Raw genomic sequence first — 13609 nt, 5'->3', positions numbered from 1 at the left:
GGGATTTAACTTGCTGTTAGACTCATATCAACAGCCATTGGGGGCGGCTTTGAGATCTGAAGGAACGTCGGGAATTAATGCTGGCCGGAGGAGGGAGCCTGGCTGAGCAAAGCCACGGTAAAGGCATCACTGTAGCTGCTGGGGGCTCCCGGGGCAGGATCTGGCCTGTCCAGGGGGCTCCCGGGGCAGGATCCGGCCTGTCCAGGGGGCTCCCAGTGCAGGATCTGGCCTGTCCAGGGGGCTCCCGGGGCAGGATCCAGCCCATCCGGGGCAGACGGCTGCTGGAGCAGGGCCGAGGTGGCAGCAGACACCGGCTCATTCGGCATCGCCCACGCCGCCATCCTGACTGACACCCCAGGAGGCTCCGCAGGCTCCTGCCTTCGGGGCGGGAGCGGATTTTCCCGGATTCCTCCGAGCGGGGCTCAGCGCGGGGGCTGCAGGCGGTGCTGGAGCGCCGCGGGAGAGTCCCGGGGTCCGGGCGGTTGCCACGATACGCCCGTGCGTGGGGTGGAGATGTAATCTAATAGAAAACGTTGACTTATGAGTTGCTGGCTTCGTTCCGACTCTCATTGCACGTTTTCGTCTCTCGCCCCCGACAAAGGTCCCTTCGCTTCCAGCCGCCGCTCTGGACGTGGGAGAGCCTGCCACTGTCTGCAGGCTGCTGCCGTGATTCAATTTTTTTCTCCAGGTTAGAGGGAAGGACTGGGATGAGATACTGCTTTTGGATAAACTTGCAGAAGACCCACCTTGGAGGCTGAAACTGACCTTTTTTTTGTGGCTGAAGGCACCTGGAAGATGGTGCGTACCGTGGGGTTCGCCCCCAACGCGTGCACCATGGAGCCCAGCACGATGGCCACAAATGCAGCAGCAACTCGTCAGATGTCTAAACTCTGCTTAAATGCATTAATTATCATTTAGCACATTGTGTTAGATTCAAGTGGGTTATTAGCATAGAGTCTGGATGGGAATCTTCTATTAATTAAAGCAATTTGACATCATTTTTAGCTCTTTGACATGTTACATTTTATTTGCTGCTAAACGCTGTGAAGTTTCACATTTTAGCCACTGATGAGAATTTCACAATTAATGTTTGCTTGTGTCACTCACCAGCTATGGCAATGTGCACACGTATTACATGCTATTAAGTTGTTTCATTAGTTTGTCAGGATAATGTCATGTTTCTGAGCTGCCTTCCCCTAATTAGAGTTGTGCTGGTTGTTAAAATAAACTTTCTGTGAGCCAGGTTCTCGTAGTGACGTCTGCAGTGGAGCTGCTCAGGGTCCAGCCTTCCCTTCTTTCCCTTTATTTATGTATTTATTTATGTATTTATGTAGTTATTTATTTGTTTAAAACAAATTCTGGCACAGAGCCAAGCAAAAAATTAACTGCTGTGGTTTAAGCAGCTGCGTGACTGGGGTAACAAAAACTGTTCCAACAGCCAAGTTTACTATGATTTCAGCTTTTTTCGTTGCAAAAAGTTTATTGTGCAGAATTAACAGTCACGAGGCTTGGATCCAATTTTTCCAGCCATAAGGACATCTGGGGGAAGGAAAAAAAACCCAGAATCCCCCCAGTCCCATTACACTGTCAGAGCAGCAAAAGGCCCGGCTCGGCGGCGGGACCCCGGGCTGCGCTCCCCCACCGCGGACAGCTCGTCTTCCCCCTCTGCTTCCTTTTCCTTTTTACATTGATTTTTTCCCCCCTCAGTTTGTACCCTTGTGACTTTCTGTTTGTCTAGCCCTTCTTGATTGGTTTTTATCTGCAATTAATTACTGCTTGGGCTCAGGTAATTCCCGTCTGGTGGTGTCTCAGCACTTGCAGAAATTAATTAAACAGTCAATTTGCTAAATAGATCATTTGGGTGGGGGGGACGCCGCAGCGGCCTTTCCCGCGGGGGACAGGGGCAGCGCATGCGCCGGCTCGGCCGGCCGCTCCTGCAGCCCTCGCGGGCATTTCTGCCGTGCCGCAGCCCCAGGGCAGCTCCTGCAACCCGGGCGAAGCTTCAGAAAGAAAGAAAGAAAAAAACAACTCGACATTTTCATCTAAATTTTCCACATCTCAAAAAACAGAAAGCAGCCTGGAAGCTGGTGCTGCTGCCTCGACCTGCCGGGGCCGCATCGACGCTCCCCGGGAGCCGCTGCTGCGGCTCAGGGTCCCCACGGCGGCCGGCCTCATCCCCCTCCGCACACTCCTCTCCCGGCGTGGTAAATCAGCGGCACTTTTGCCCAACTGTAAACTGGGCTTTATGTGCTGGGACTTGAATGGCGTGTGCAATTTTAGTGTTATGCAATGGAAACGTGACACTGGGTCTCACGGATCCACGTGCATTTTTAACAAACAACAGCAACCGGCAGCCCAGGACTCGCGCTGCGGCTGGCGAGACCTTCTCCAGCCAGACCTAACCGCCTCTGCCCTGCTACCGGGGCTGGCCCTGCTGCCCCCTTCCTCCCCACGTCTCCTCTGCCCTGACAGCCCCGTGCACTCCCTCGCCTCCATCACTGAAAAAAAAATATGCATCTTGCAGTTGGCAATATGACTCTCCCATTTCACAACCTCCCCCCCCCCCCCAAAAAAAAGCTGCATGCTTCCCCAAGAGCATGAAAAAAAACCCTATAAGGTGCAGTGAAATACTGATCCAAGAGGGGCCTGGGGAGATCTACGGCCCTTGCAGGACCCGGCGGCAGCCCCAGTGCAGAGCTCCTCGCCTTGGGCTGCTACGACCAGCTCCAGGTTTGGTTTATTTATTTGATTTTTTTTTTTTTTTGCCTTCAATTAAGCAGAAGGACACGGAGGAGTCCCCGTTACCATGGCAGCCGCCACAGGGATGGGAGAGGATCTGCGGCAGCGGACACTGCTGGGGATCCTGCAGCTGCACGGTCGTTTTTTGCTAAAAGAGCCCCAATTCTGATCAGCGGCTGCGCTGGGCTCGCGGGGGGGGACGCGGGGACGGGGCGGGATTGCACGCAGAGGCGCGGAGGACGTGGGGGCCGCAGGAGTGTGGAAGGGCGGCTCCAGCGCTCCCGAAACAGCAAAGCTCTTCCTACGAGGCCAAGAGGACCCTTAAAAGAACCAACCGGGTCGCAGTCGGGATGCCCTGCGCTCCGGGGGCCCCTGCGTCTCCGGCTGGCTTCGACCCCCACGGCGGCATCGGGTCCTTCTCTCGCTCCCGCTCTGCACGTCCGTGAAGGTCCCAGTGGCCCGTGATCTTCCCAGGCAGCCGCCGCCTCCTCCGGGGACCCGCCAGCACCTGCTTCCCGCTGGCATTTCCGATGATTTCGGAGGCGCTAGACATTTGCTTTAGACATTTGGCTGGATTTGCTGGCATTTCACCAGGGCGTGGGTTGGGATTTCAAAGGTCGCCCAGGCGTTAGCACCGCGGGGAGCCCCGGTTGCTGCTCCGGGCTCAGCCGGTGGCAGGAAGCACACGGCAGCCGGCTCCGACGCCGGCTTGCAGGAGCCCCTCGCCCCTCGCCCCTCGCCGCGGTGCCGTAAGGTGCCATGAAGGACACGGCATGCTTGGCAGCACTTCTCATTAAGCTAGTAATGGCTTCTTATGCAATTCAATACTTTCAGATTTTAATGGAAATAAGGATGGCCTTGGAAAGAAAAACAGTTCTGCTCTTTGGCTGACGAATCAGCCCTCCCTGTTAGCTGTGCTGGGGGAGGAGGGTAACGCGATTCAGGCACTCGAGCCAAAGCCAGAGGTATTTAGTTGTTTGGGCAGGAAAAGCTGCAGCTACATGCCTGCCAGGCGGCACCAGCCCCGCTGCCTGCCCCGTTCCGATCCCAAGCCCGTGAGATGTCCTAAAAAGATCCAGGGGCTCCAGCAGCCAGGGCCCGCGCAGCCTGGCTGTGACGGGAAAGGCGTCTGCTGCCTGCAATGGAAACGCCGAAGGGTTTTCCAGGCAGCGGAAACCTGCCCTTTCCCGTTCTCGCAGCTGCAGCTGGACCGCGTCGGCACGGGGCTGGCTCGGGCCCAGCCTGACCCTACCCAAAAGCACGAGAAACGGTGATTCCCACCGAGAGCCACAGCTTGCAGACACCCTCCCTGCCTCTGTCCATGGTGCCGAAAATAACTTATTTTGTTCGTTATCCATGGAAATTACCCATTTTTGAATGATTTGCTGCAACCAGTGATACCACCATTCAGTAAACGCCTTCCCAATGCATCTGATGTTGGGAATAAACAGTCTGGGCACCTTTAATCAAAAGAGCCGAGTTTCTCCACTAGTCTAGCAGTGGCAGAGGGTCCCAGGGCTGGGAGCCCAGCGGCCTCGAGGGCTGCATGGGGCTGGGGGTCTCTGGACCTTGTGTGACCAGCGCTCACCTCTGGGGCCCTTGTGTCTCCCAGGATCCTTTGGCTGCCTCCGTTGTCACCCACAAGAGATCTCGCAGGTAGTTGGAAGGGGGGGGGGTTATTTCCTTGCTGTTTAGGACTTTTGGGATCCATTTTGCAGCACCAGACTGACCTTGTGCAGCTGCAGCCGAGGCCATGCGTGCTTGGGAGCTTTACCCCAGGCTTGGGCAGCACCGCGGCACCCTGCTGCATCCTGGCATCTCTCCTCAGCGATGGGGAAACCCACCCGGGCAGGAACGCGTGGATGGCAGGCAGAGAGCGAGCAGCCGGGACGCCTGGTCCCATGCTCTGCCCCAGCCAGGCAAAAGGTGCCGGTGCAGAAATGGCACCGTGAGGGGAGGCAGCTCTGGGCCTCCTGTGCAGCCTGCAGCCCTGCATGATTCATCTCTCCTGCCCCCCCCGCCGGAAAAGACACCCAGAAAGCACCAGCTCCGTCTTCGTGGGCAGCGCACCAGCCTCCAACAGTTCATGCCCAAAGTGTTCCCAGGGTCTCAGGAGTTTTAGCAGCCTCTTCTATTTTTCAGGGTTTTTGATCAATAGCTATTTCCTTCCAAATGACTGTTTAATTTGCTGCTTGGCACTAAATGCTGCATTCAAAGAGAGCTGGGGTGCAGCTTCTCCTGCACACGGCTACTCTGCTTTCCCTCCTGTCTGGCAGGGACATCAGAAAAGACTGGATTCTCACTTGCTCCCTGCCTGTTCACCTGGACTTAATTTGCTAATGTTGTACTATTAAAGTCTGCTTGGCATTTTCATTCTGAGCTCTCATGTGTGGGGATGATTATTTATGAGTTATGAGTGATTTGCACTGTGCATGCATAATGCCGCCACATCCTCCCCCCTCCCCATCTATTGGCGCTCTCTGGGCACGTCAGGGTTTTTCGGAAATGGTGCCAGGTCTGTCCTGCCACCCCCTCCACCGCTCCACTCCGCACAGCTCAAGGTGCGGTGAGACACGGGCTCTGCAGCCAAGGCAGGCTACGGCCAGCACAGCGAGCACCCGTCCTGGGTGGGCAACGGGAGAGATGTTTCAGGCCATGCACCTCTCCTCTCCCCGCATCGAGGTCTGAGCACAGCAGCCCAGGCCTGTCCCCCTGACCCTCCCGCTTTGTGTTGCTGCTCTCTGCTCAGCTCTGGCACCTGTCCACGGCGCATCCCCTCTGGCCCTGGAGCCACATGCCCAGTCTCCCCATCGCTGCTGCCAGCTCCCCCGGGAGCAGCACGGCCGGCTCAGCCCAGATCTGCCCACGGCCAACCGCAGCCCGTCCCTGCCGCTGCTCTGCACTGGGAGAGCGGACGGGAGCATCCAAGGCACTGGCGCGAGCCCTGGAAATGCAGCACACACCATCTCTGGAAAACCTGTGGAGATGCTGATGGAAAGAGCTTAATGGACTGCATTGTTAGCATAAAAACATGACCGTGGTATTTACCTGCGTGACACTTTTCAGTCCTTAATTCTGTTTCCCATGAACAGACCACCTCCCCAGCTCTCCTGCAGGATCATTTGCTTTCCAAATGCGACTGTTCCCTTCTGCTGGCTGCCTGGCTGCTTGCTCAGAGGGCAGTAATTGCTGCCAAGGGAAGCTTCCTAAAAATATAAAATGTTAAAATGGGGTGGAAAATGTTTGTTGAAGCAGCTCTGGGTCCCTCCTGGAGCTTTGTTCCTTCCGACCTGGGAGGAAAGCGAGCGTGTGCCTGGGAGGAGGCCCGTGCCACACCGGCACCGCTGTCGGAGTACAGGGACTGGCAGCATCCCCGCGGGGCCAACTGGCGTCCCAACCCCAAGGTGGAAGCTGGACGAGCCGGAGCGCGGCCGCAGACAGGGCTTCGGGAGGGGGCACAAGGGCATCCGGAGCCAAACAGAAGGCCAGTAATGTTACGCATCCCCTGAGGAGCCTGTTGCGGGTTTGGAGTGCATCCCAGGCAGCAAAAGCTTCAGCCATCTTCGCGTGTGGGCAGGTTTATTCGTACAGGGCCCTGCGATCCCAGATTGTGATCCAAGATTGTCAGCAGATGCACCCTGGTACTGAGTGAGGAGGGAACTGGGGAGACAGGGCCTAAGGCTCCAGAAATCTGGCCTGAAAACATTTGCACTTAGCAAATACTTATTTGCCAAGGGTGTCTCTTAAAATTCTCCGCTGCTCTCATTTAGCTCACCCCCTTCCTGGAGGGTGAACAGGGACTTTTCTTTATTCCTGCATCTGGGTTTGAAACAGAGACTTTCCTGTCTGGAGAGGAGAAAAAAGAGAATCACATTAGAAAAAAATAGCATCATGTAGCTGCAAATTGTACTGCTGCATTTAAACACTGCATCTTTGGCTCAGCTTCCAATTAAAGATAACTGAGTGGTGATCTGAGAAATATCTGTAATTATTTTTGTTTCACACAGAATACAGCAAGCAATATGGTAAAATATTAGCTAGAGACCATGATCTATCGGCTAGATGGACAGGCACCAGGGGAGCATAAACCAACTCTCCCTGTCTATGTCTGTTGACCAACCTCCTGAAAAATACAATATTGCTGTTGCTTTTTATGCAATCTCAAAGTGAATTTCCTTATTGCTGTTAAAATAAGCTTAGCGCAAAGTAGTTTACATAACAGAAAATTAAATAACGCTGCTGTGGCCATAAAGAAGTAGGATTAATTTAGTTGGAGCTCTGCTAATGAAAACCACAAATTCAGATCTTATGCAATCAGAATGTTGGGTTAGCTTTTTAATTAATCAATAAATCTTGCTACCTTTTTCCCTTTAAAAAAAAAAAAAAGGTGTCTTGCCAACGCTGTGAAGTCGCAATGGGCGGCAGCCAGGTGAGGAGGAGGAGGAGGAGGAGGAGGAGCCCGTCAGAGACCCGCAGGCAGCGTGGAGACCACCCGGCAGAGGAGTTGGCGTGCCTCCCCGGGCCTCGCTGGCGCAGGACGGCCTCCCCGCGCCCTTCCGGCCCCGGCGCCTGTTTCAGGCTGGCTCCATCCTTCTGCTGCAGTCGGAGCCGTCCGCCGTTGTCTCCTCCAGCCGTGGCTGCACCCGCTGAACGCTTCCCTGCTCCAACTGCTAAGAGCCTCCAAATGTTTACGCCACCATTTCAGCAGAGCAGGTGGGAGATCTGGCATTGTTAAGATATTGTTCCAGCAGAAAAAATACACCACGTTTTTGTTAAAAGCACTCCTGTTTTGACAGAAAGATGGAGTGAGCATTTTTCTGCATCTGAGCATCTGCACAGAACTGGGGTGAGCGCCAGAGCCAGCAGGTCGCTGCGGCAGTGCCCTGCCAGGGCGAGGGACGGCTGCTCCGCTGCTACGGAGCCGGGGCAGGAAGACGTCCCGCCGCAAGAGCCATCGCACCCAGGGCCCTTGGGTCCCGCGTCCATTTAGCTCACTGTAACTCTGCATTTGAGCCGGCAGCCCGTGCTGTGCTCCATTACCAACGGCTCACAATTATGTTGAATTAGCCTCGTTTCTCTTCCTTGACAGCCAGCAAACATTTATTTTTCCAAACCTTCCCCTCATCCCCACGAGAATGCTCCATCTCCTCTGTTTTCAAGTCTATCTCTCAGTCCGATCCCCTTTAGATTTTAAAGCAGTTTGTATTTACTTTTCACTCCTGACTACAGCATTACTCCTTACATTTTATTCTTTAATTTGTTCACGTGGAAGAAGCTTGGTGTCCCCAGCTGTACAACAGGGACCGCAGCACCCTCTGCACGACGCTGAAGCACGCACGGGAGGGCCGCCGCTCGCCCCCTCTGCGCCCGCGGGGCGCTCCCAGCAGTGACCCTGCAGGCGTCTCTCGTTCACCGTGGAGGGGACATCTCCAGCCCCCTGCATCCCCGGGGCACTTGTCTTCGCTGCTCATGCAGCCACTTCTGCCTGCTTCTCCTCTGGAGGGGCCAAGCCACCTCGCTGTCCTCCTGTGGCTGCAGGAGTCCTGCTGACACCAGCGCCCACCACGCAACTCCAGCGTTTCCAGCACGGAAAGTGGTTTCAGACCCCACAGTAATCCCCGGACATTTGGGACCAAATTCAGCCTCTGCCGCAGGAGACTGCTGGGGGGTGAACCCGCGCTTGCTCTGCCTCCTGCATGGCTGGGGCACGACTGCATCCCAGGTGGTACGATGCGAACAGCACTCAGAAAGTCTGCAGAGAGGCCATGGACAAAAAAAGGGCAAGCAGGAGGGGGAAACGCAGCTCTCTGAACTGACCCCGACCCTCTCCCCGACGCAGGTCCCTTCCCCTTCATCGCTCCCCCAGGTCCTGCGCTCCCAGGCCACAGCTGCCCCAGTCCTAGCCCAACTCTGCTCCTCTCCCAGTGCCCCTGGGCAGCTCTGTGCTCCCACCTTCACCCCAGGCCAGGCTGTAAAGCCCGAGCTCCAGACAAAACAGGCACATTAGCACTGAGCCCAGCTGGCTGCAGCCACCAATGCTGCTGTCTGGGCCTAAGAGTCGAAGACGATGTGTGTCTCCGTCCAGAAGCACCCTCCAGATAAAATCAGGAGATGCTGTCAACAGAGCAGAGCCAGTGGAGCTGAATAATTCTCTGCATTCAGCAGCTCCAGCATCTGCCATGAATAATAAGGCTGAGTTTGGTGCAATGTTTTGCTTCATTCTGATGGCCCCCCTCTGCCTTGCATTTGCAATCGGTCATGTCATTATCCATTTCTCCCTGGCCCTGTGGCACTGCATTAACTGACAGCATGATTTCTTGTGCAAGCGGCATTCTTGGATTACAGAGTCATGAGAAGTTGTTCTGTTAATTGCATGTCTTCTATCCACAGGTAACTGGAATTAAATCTCCAGATGGAAGCAGCAAGCTAACTGCTCATTGATTATCCTGTCGGCAAACTCCAAGACGGTCCTGAAATACAAGGCGATAAAGAGAAGGGAATTGTTATCCATCTAAGAGAGAGCCACAGCTCTGAGGAAAAAGTAATCACTATTGATGCAAAACGCAGCTGTGCTGAGCACACAGCGGCGCTTGTGTGCGCCTGCTCCTTCCCACAAAATCACGAGAGCGGCCCTACCTTTTAAAATTTTTATTGCAGACAGAAGCCGATCTGCAAGCCTGCGTGTGAGAGCGAGCCTGCTGCAGGAGCTCCAGCCAGCACCCCTGGCCCGCGTGGGCACTGCGACCGGTCGGGGAAACCGGGCACCCAGGGTCCTGCCTCCTGAGCAGGGTGAGCGCTTGGCCTGCTTTAACTGCTTTAACTGCAGTTCAACTAGCAATAAAGCTGTTTGTTAGGTTTTTTCCTCCTCGGAGGCTTCAACTCCTTGTGCTATGCAGAACTGCCCCAATCCTGCAGCTTCCCAATCCGGGCATGAGGCCGTCATCTGTCGGCCACAACTAATTAAAAAAACAAAGCAAAACAAAAAGCAAGGTGCAGGAGGCAGAAAGCAAGCAAATTAAAACTCATAATTAAAGAAGGAAGCAAACACGTAAATAATTCTGCCCTCAGGAAGAGAAGAAGTCAGATGCGGCAAATGCTAATGATGAAGCGAGCGACAGGCTGCTGCAGTGGCAGCTGCGGGCGCCGGCAAGGAGGTCAGCATGGCCACAGACCGCGGCCTCACGCCGCCCAGAGCCACCGCCGCTCCTCCGGCGTCTGCCGCCAGCCTTGCAGGCACGTCGCAGAAGAGGGGCCGCAGCCGCACGGAGGAGCCAGCCCCTGCCAACGGAGCGCTGCTCCTTGCTGGCACGGTGCAAGGTTCCCGTTTTCTCTGCCCTCTAAGGCAGGTGCCCAAATTCCTCAAGCAGAGAAAAGCAGCAGAATCTAATCCAGGGCCTCGAGCCACCCTTCTGCCAAGCCTGTCAGGTTTGGGTGAAGTTCAGTGGGGAGAAAACACATTTTTGCTCTCCATTAGACCTCTGCTAAATTAAATTACCCTGGAACCCCTTCCTTTTAATGAATTATATTTTAAGCAAGCGAAGTAGAATAAATGATCAGGAAAGGAAACGCAGTACAAATGACCTGGAAATTATGAAGCCATTTTAAACTCCAGTGCTTTTTAGAAGTCTTGACGTATGGTGCTGCAAATGTCAGCCCTTTAACAGGGGAAAGAAAAAGGCAAAAAAAGAGAGAAAAAGGGAAAAAGAACAACCTGATCTTAAACATTGCCCTTTAATTTGTCTCTCTCTGCTTCCTCCTTTAAGGGATGTGCTACCAGGTGTGACATTAAAATTCTGAGAGTTCGTCATTTGTGACTCTTACCATTGGAGGATAAAATCCCTTTTTGCCTGGGGAGGGCTCCACGAGAGGTGCCATGCTTCAAGACCAGGAAGGTCCATGCCAGCTCTTTGCCCTGCATGCCTGGAGTGCACAAAACCAACCGCTGCATCAACACCAGGCTGCTCAGGTCTCACTGACCCTTGGGAGCACAGTCTTTACCCCCAAAATTCCCATTGCCAGCAAAGGGAACTCTGAAGTTAATTAATGTCACTGTCCATAGCCTGAATCTTGGTCCTCAGTCAGATTTCTTCAGCTTCTGCCTTGTTCTGCCTTTGCCCTCTCGCCTGTGACGCTCCACTCTCACCGCTGCACGCGGGCTCATAGAGACGGACAGGGATGAACTCCCTGGCGCCACAGTGGTGATGAAGCAGGCCAGAGATGCTTCTGCTCCGAAATCCCAGGACCCACAGGGTGCACCAGAGACGGGATGAGGGAAACAGGATTATATCCTCTTCAACCCCAGCCATCCTTCTCTCTTCTGGCCAGTCCCCACCTGAACTTGCACTGACCTCCTGGAGATCTTGTGGGACCAAATCAGAGCAGCAACCTGAAAAATTTAAATAACAAAGCAAACAGGATGTACGAATGAAATGTGCCCATTCCTCTCTAAGCTTCTGGCAGGCACGCTGCCTGCGGTACCAAGGAGCAGATCAACTGGCCAAAGGCAAGAAAAGCTCATCTCACATGGAGCTCATGCTGCCTGAGTGCTCTGCGGAGAACCAGCTCAAGTTTTGCCATGAAAGAAATCACTGGGCAAAAGAGTCAACTCATCTCTAACAACAAATTACCTCCAGGTTCCCAGTAAAACCGCACAGACTGTACCAGCCTCGCTCAAGAGGAAGTGACAAAGCGTGAAGATATCAAGTCAATAAAGTTCAATTGTTTAGACAGAAAAAGATAATGCCCTTATGAGGGAGGGAGAGCAGCAAAAATATTGATTTCTGTACACAAAAGAGAGCGATCTTGCAGCTGGAGATGATTAAAACAATGAGCTGAATGCACGAGCTCCTTCTCAATCAGTGTAACATGGCTTCCAGACCTAAGCACCCCTGGGTGATGCAAACGGCTCTCGGCAGTGACAGCACCCCAGTGGCAGGGCTGTGAGCTGGGCAGGGGCAGGAGTAATGTCCCAGGGGTCAAGATTGCCACGTGGCAGCTCCTCCTCTAACTGGCAGCAGTCCGTTATCAGGGAAGAAAGTGTTAATTACCCCAGGGCTGGGAAGAGCCTTGCTTCGTGGGAGAGGGAGGAAACGAGGGCAGGAATTCATTAATACAGAATTGATGCGAGCACCGGAGCCATCAAACAGAGCAGGAGCCCTGGGGCTCAGGGATCACAGGGATCGATGTCAAAAGACAAAGGATTCGCATTCCATTGTTTGTTATTTTGACCACATCGGCCATGAGCTCAGCGGCTGACTGCGACCCCGGTGCGGTTGCACTGGGTGTTGCAGAGCCGCAGACCTGCGGTGCCCCTCTGCAAGGCGCCAGCTGGAGCCTCCGCTCCATGGGGTGCACGCCGTGGCACCGCACAGCCAAGGGCGAGACCTGGCACAATCCAGGCCACATCTGCATGCCGCACGGTACAGCAAGGCTGTGTACGAAGGCCATGAACTACTATGTATGTATGTATGCGCCGAAGTGCTGACCAGTGCAGCTGGGACTTGGAGCTGACTGGCACTGAGTGATCACGACGAGTGACGAGCACTTCCAGGGCTCTGTAAAACCAAACCTGTTCAGCCGGAAGTTTGCATTAATGCCATTGCAAATCTGCCTGCTCAGCTCAGCTCAGCCCTGACCCCCTCGGAACAGATATGGGTTTTGGTATTGCACCCGGAGTAAATGCAAAGTGCTGCAGAACGAGCAAGGCATGCGGGAATGCACTGGTGCCACTGTGCATGGAGCATTCTGCAGTTAAAGAGACGCTAAATAACAGCATCCCTGCCCCCCCCCACCCCCAAATCTAGCCACAATGTTTTCATTTTGAGACAAGTGAAACATTTGGAACCAACTACAGTACTTGGAAGAGGAAAGCAATTTCTTGTTGCTGAAATCCCTGAACAACTTAGGCTTTGGTTCAGCCTCCACCTGCTGAACTGAATCTGTATTACTGGGTCCACTCCACAGCTGAGGTTAATGACCAGCAAGAAGTAGTGTCTGCAGTAGTATAGGAGGTCTCTGCCTTTTTAGCCAGAGATATCCAATTGTCCTTTTTTACTGGCCATAATGACGGCCTCTCCCGCACTCTTCTAGGCTGGAAGTTCAGGCTCTGATTTAATGACTTCCTGGACTCTGAGCAGGAGTCTCCAGGGACGTTCACATTCTTGCAGAAGATAAACAGCAGATGAATTCAGACATTCTGGAAATGAAGCTGACAGCTTCATGGCATCACTGAGACCCTGGACCCAGACCTGTGTCCTCCACGCTGCTGGCCCTGGGATGGCAGGAAGGACATCACAGGGGCCTCAGGAGAACGTGCAAGAGAAAAATCTGCTTCGGACACAGGACCCCACAGCTGAGCTCTGCAGCCAAAGGCAGTGCCACGATGACTCGGATAAAGAGTTATCACTTATGGGTTTGCCTTTCTTTACTAAACGTGGTTGCAATTAAAATGTAAACTCAGTGTTGGCACTTGCTGACAAATCAGGGCATTCAACAATTTAGAGTCAGGTCTGAACAAATTATGAAGTTGGCTTAAAACTTCCTGAGATATAAAAGGTAATAATAAAAAAAAAAAAGACTTGTCTTTTTTAAAGCAGTTAGTTAGTTAGAGATCATGTTCTTCAGCCTTCCTCTGCCCCTAGGAGCCAGACACAGAAGAAAAGAGATTCTGTGATAGCACAACTCAGGCAATGGCACTTAAAACAACCACCATGAAACTTCTAATTAAGCAACAAGCATGCATAACAAAAGCACCTGGCATCTCAACAGATTATATCATAACTGTCTACTCTGGAAACTGTCTCACATCATCTTCTGGCATGGTATTAGGCTGAGCTGAAAATAGATCCAGAGAGCGAAGTGGACAGGATGG

General features: G+C 53.6%; 1 long non-coding RNA gene across 5 annotated transcripts in view; it reads right to left on the bottom strand.

Annotated features, from left to right (window-relative positions):
* Nucleotides 1–1458: 1458 nt before the first annotated feature.
* The window catches only part of LOC104141147 (uncharacterized), a 122558-nt gene continuing 110407 nt past the window's right edge, over nucleotides 1459–13609 (bottom strand). For all 5 annotated transcript variants that reach the window (XR_011134796.1, XR_011134794.1, XR_011134798.1 and 2 more), the window contains 3 exons: nucleotides 10561–11125; nucleotides 7100–9209; nucleotides 1459–6585 (listed from right to left, as the gene is read on the bottom strand). This is a non-coding gene — a long non-coding RNA (uncharacterized lncRNA). The remainder of the gene's footprint in view (nucleotides 6586–7099; nucleotides 9210–10560; nucleotides 11126–13609) is intronic.

This window comes from Struthio camelus, chromosome 16 (genome assembly GCF_040807025.1).
Source record: "Struthio camelus isolate bStrCam1 chromosome 16, bStrCam1.hap1, whole genome shotgun sequence".
In the NCBI taxonomy this organism is placed as follows: domain Eukaryota; kingdom Metazoa; phylum Chordata; class Aves; order Struthioniformes; family Struthionidae; genus Struthio; species Struthio camelus.
Note: the sequence above shows the minus strand (reverse complement) of the source record. Positions and strands in the feature narration are given on the sequence as shown.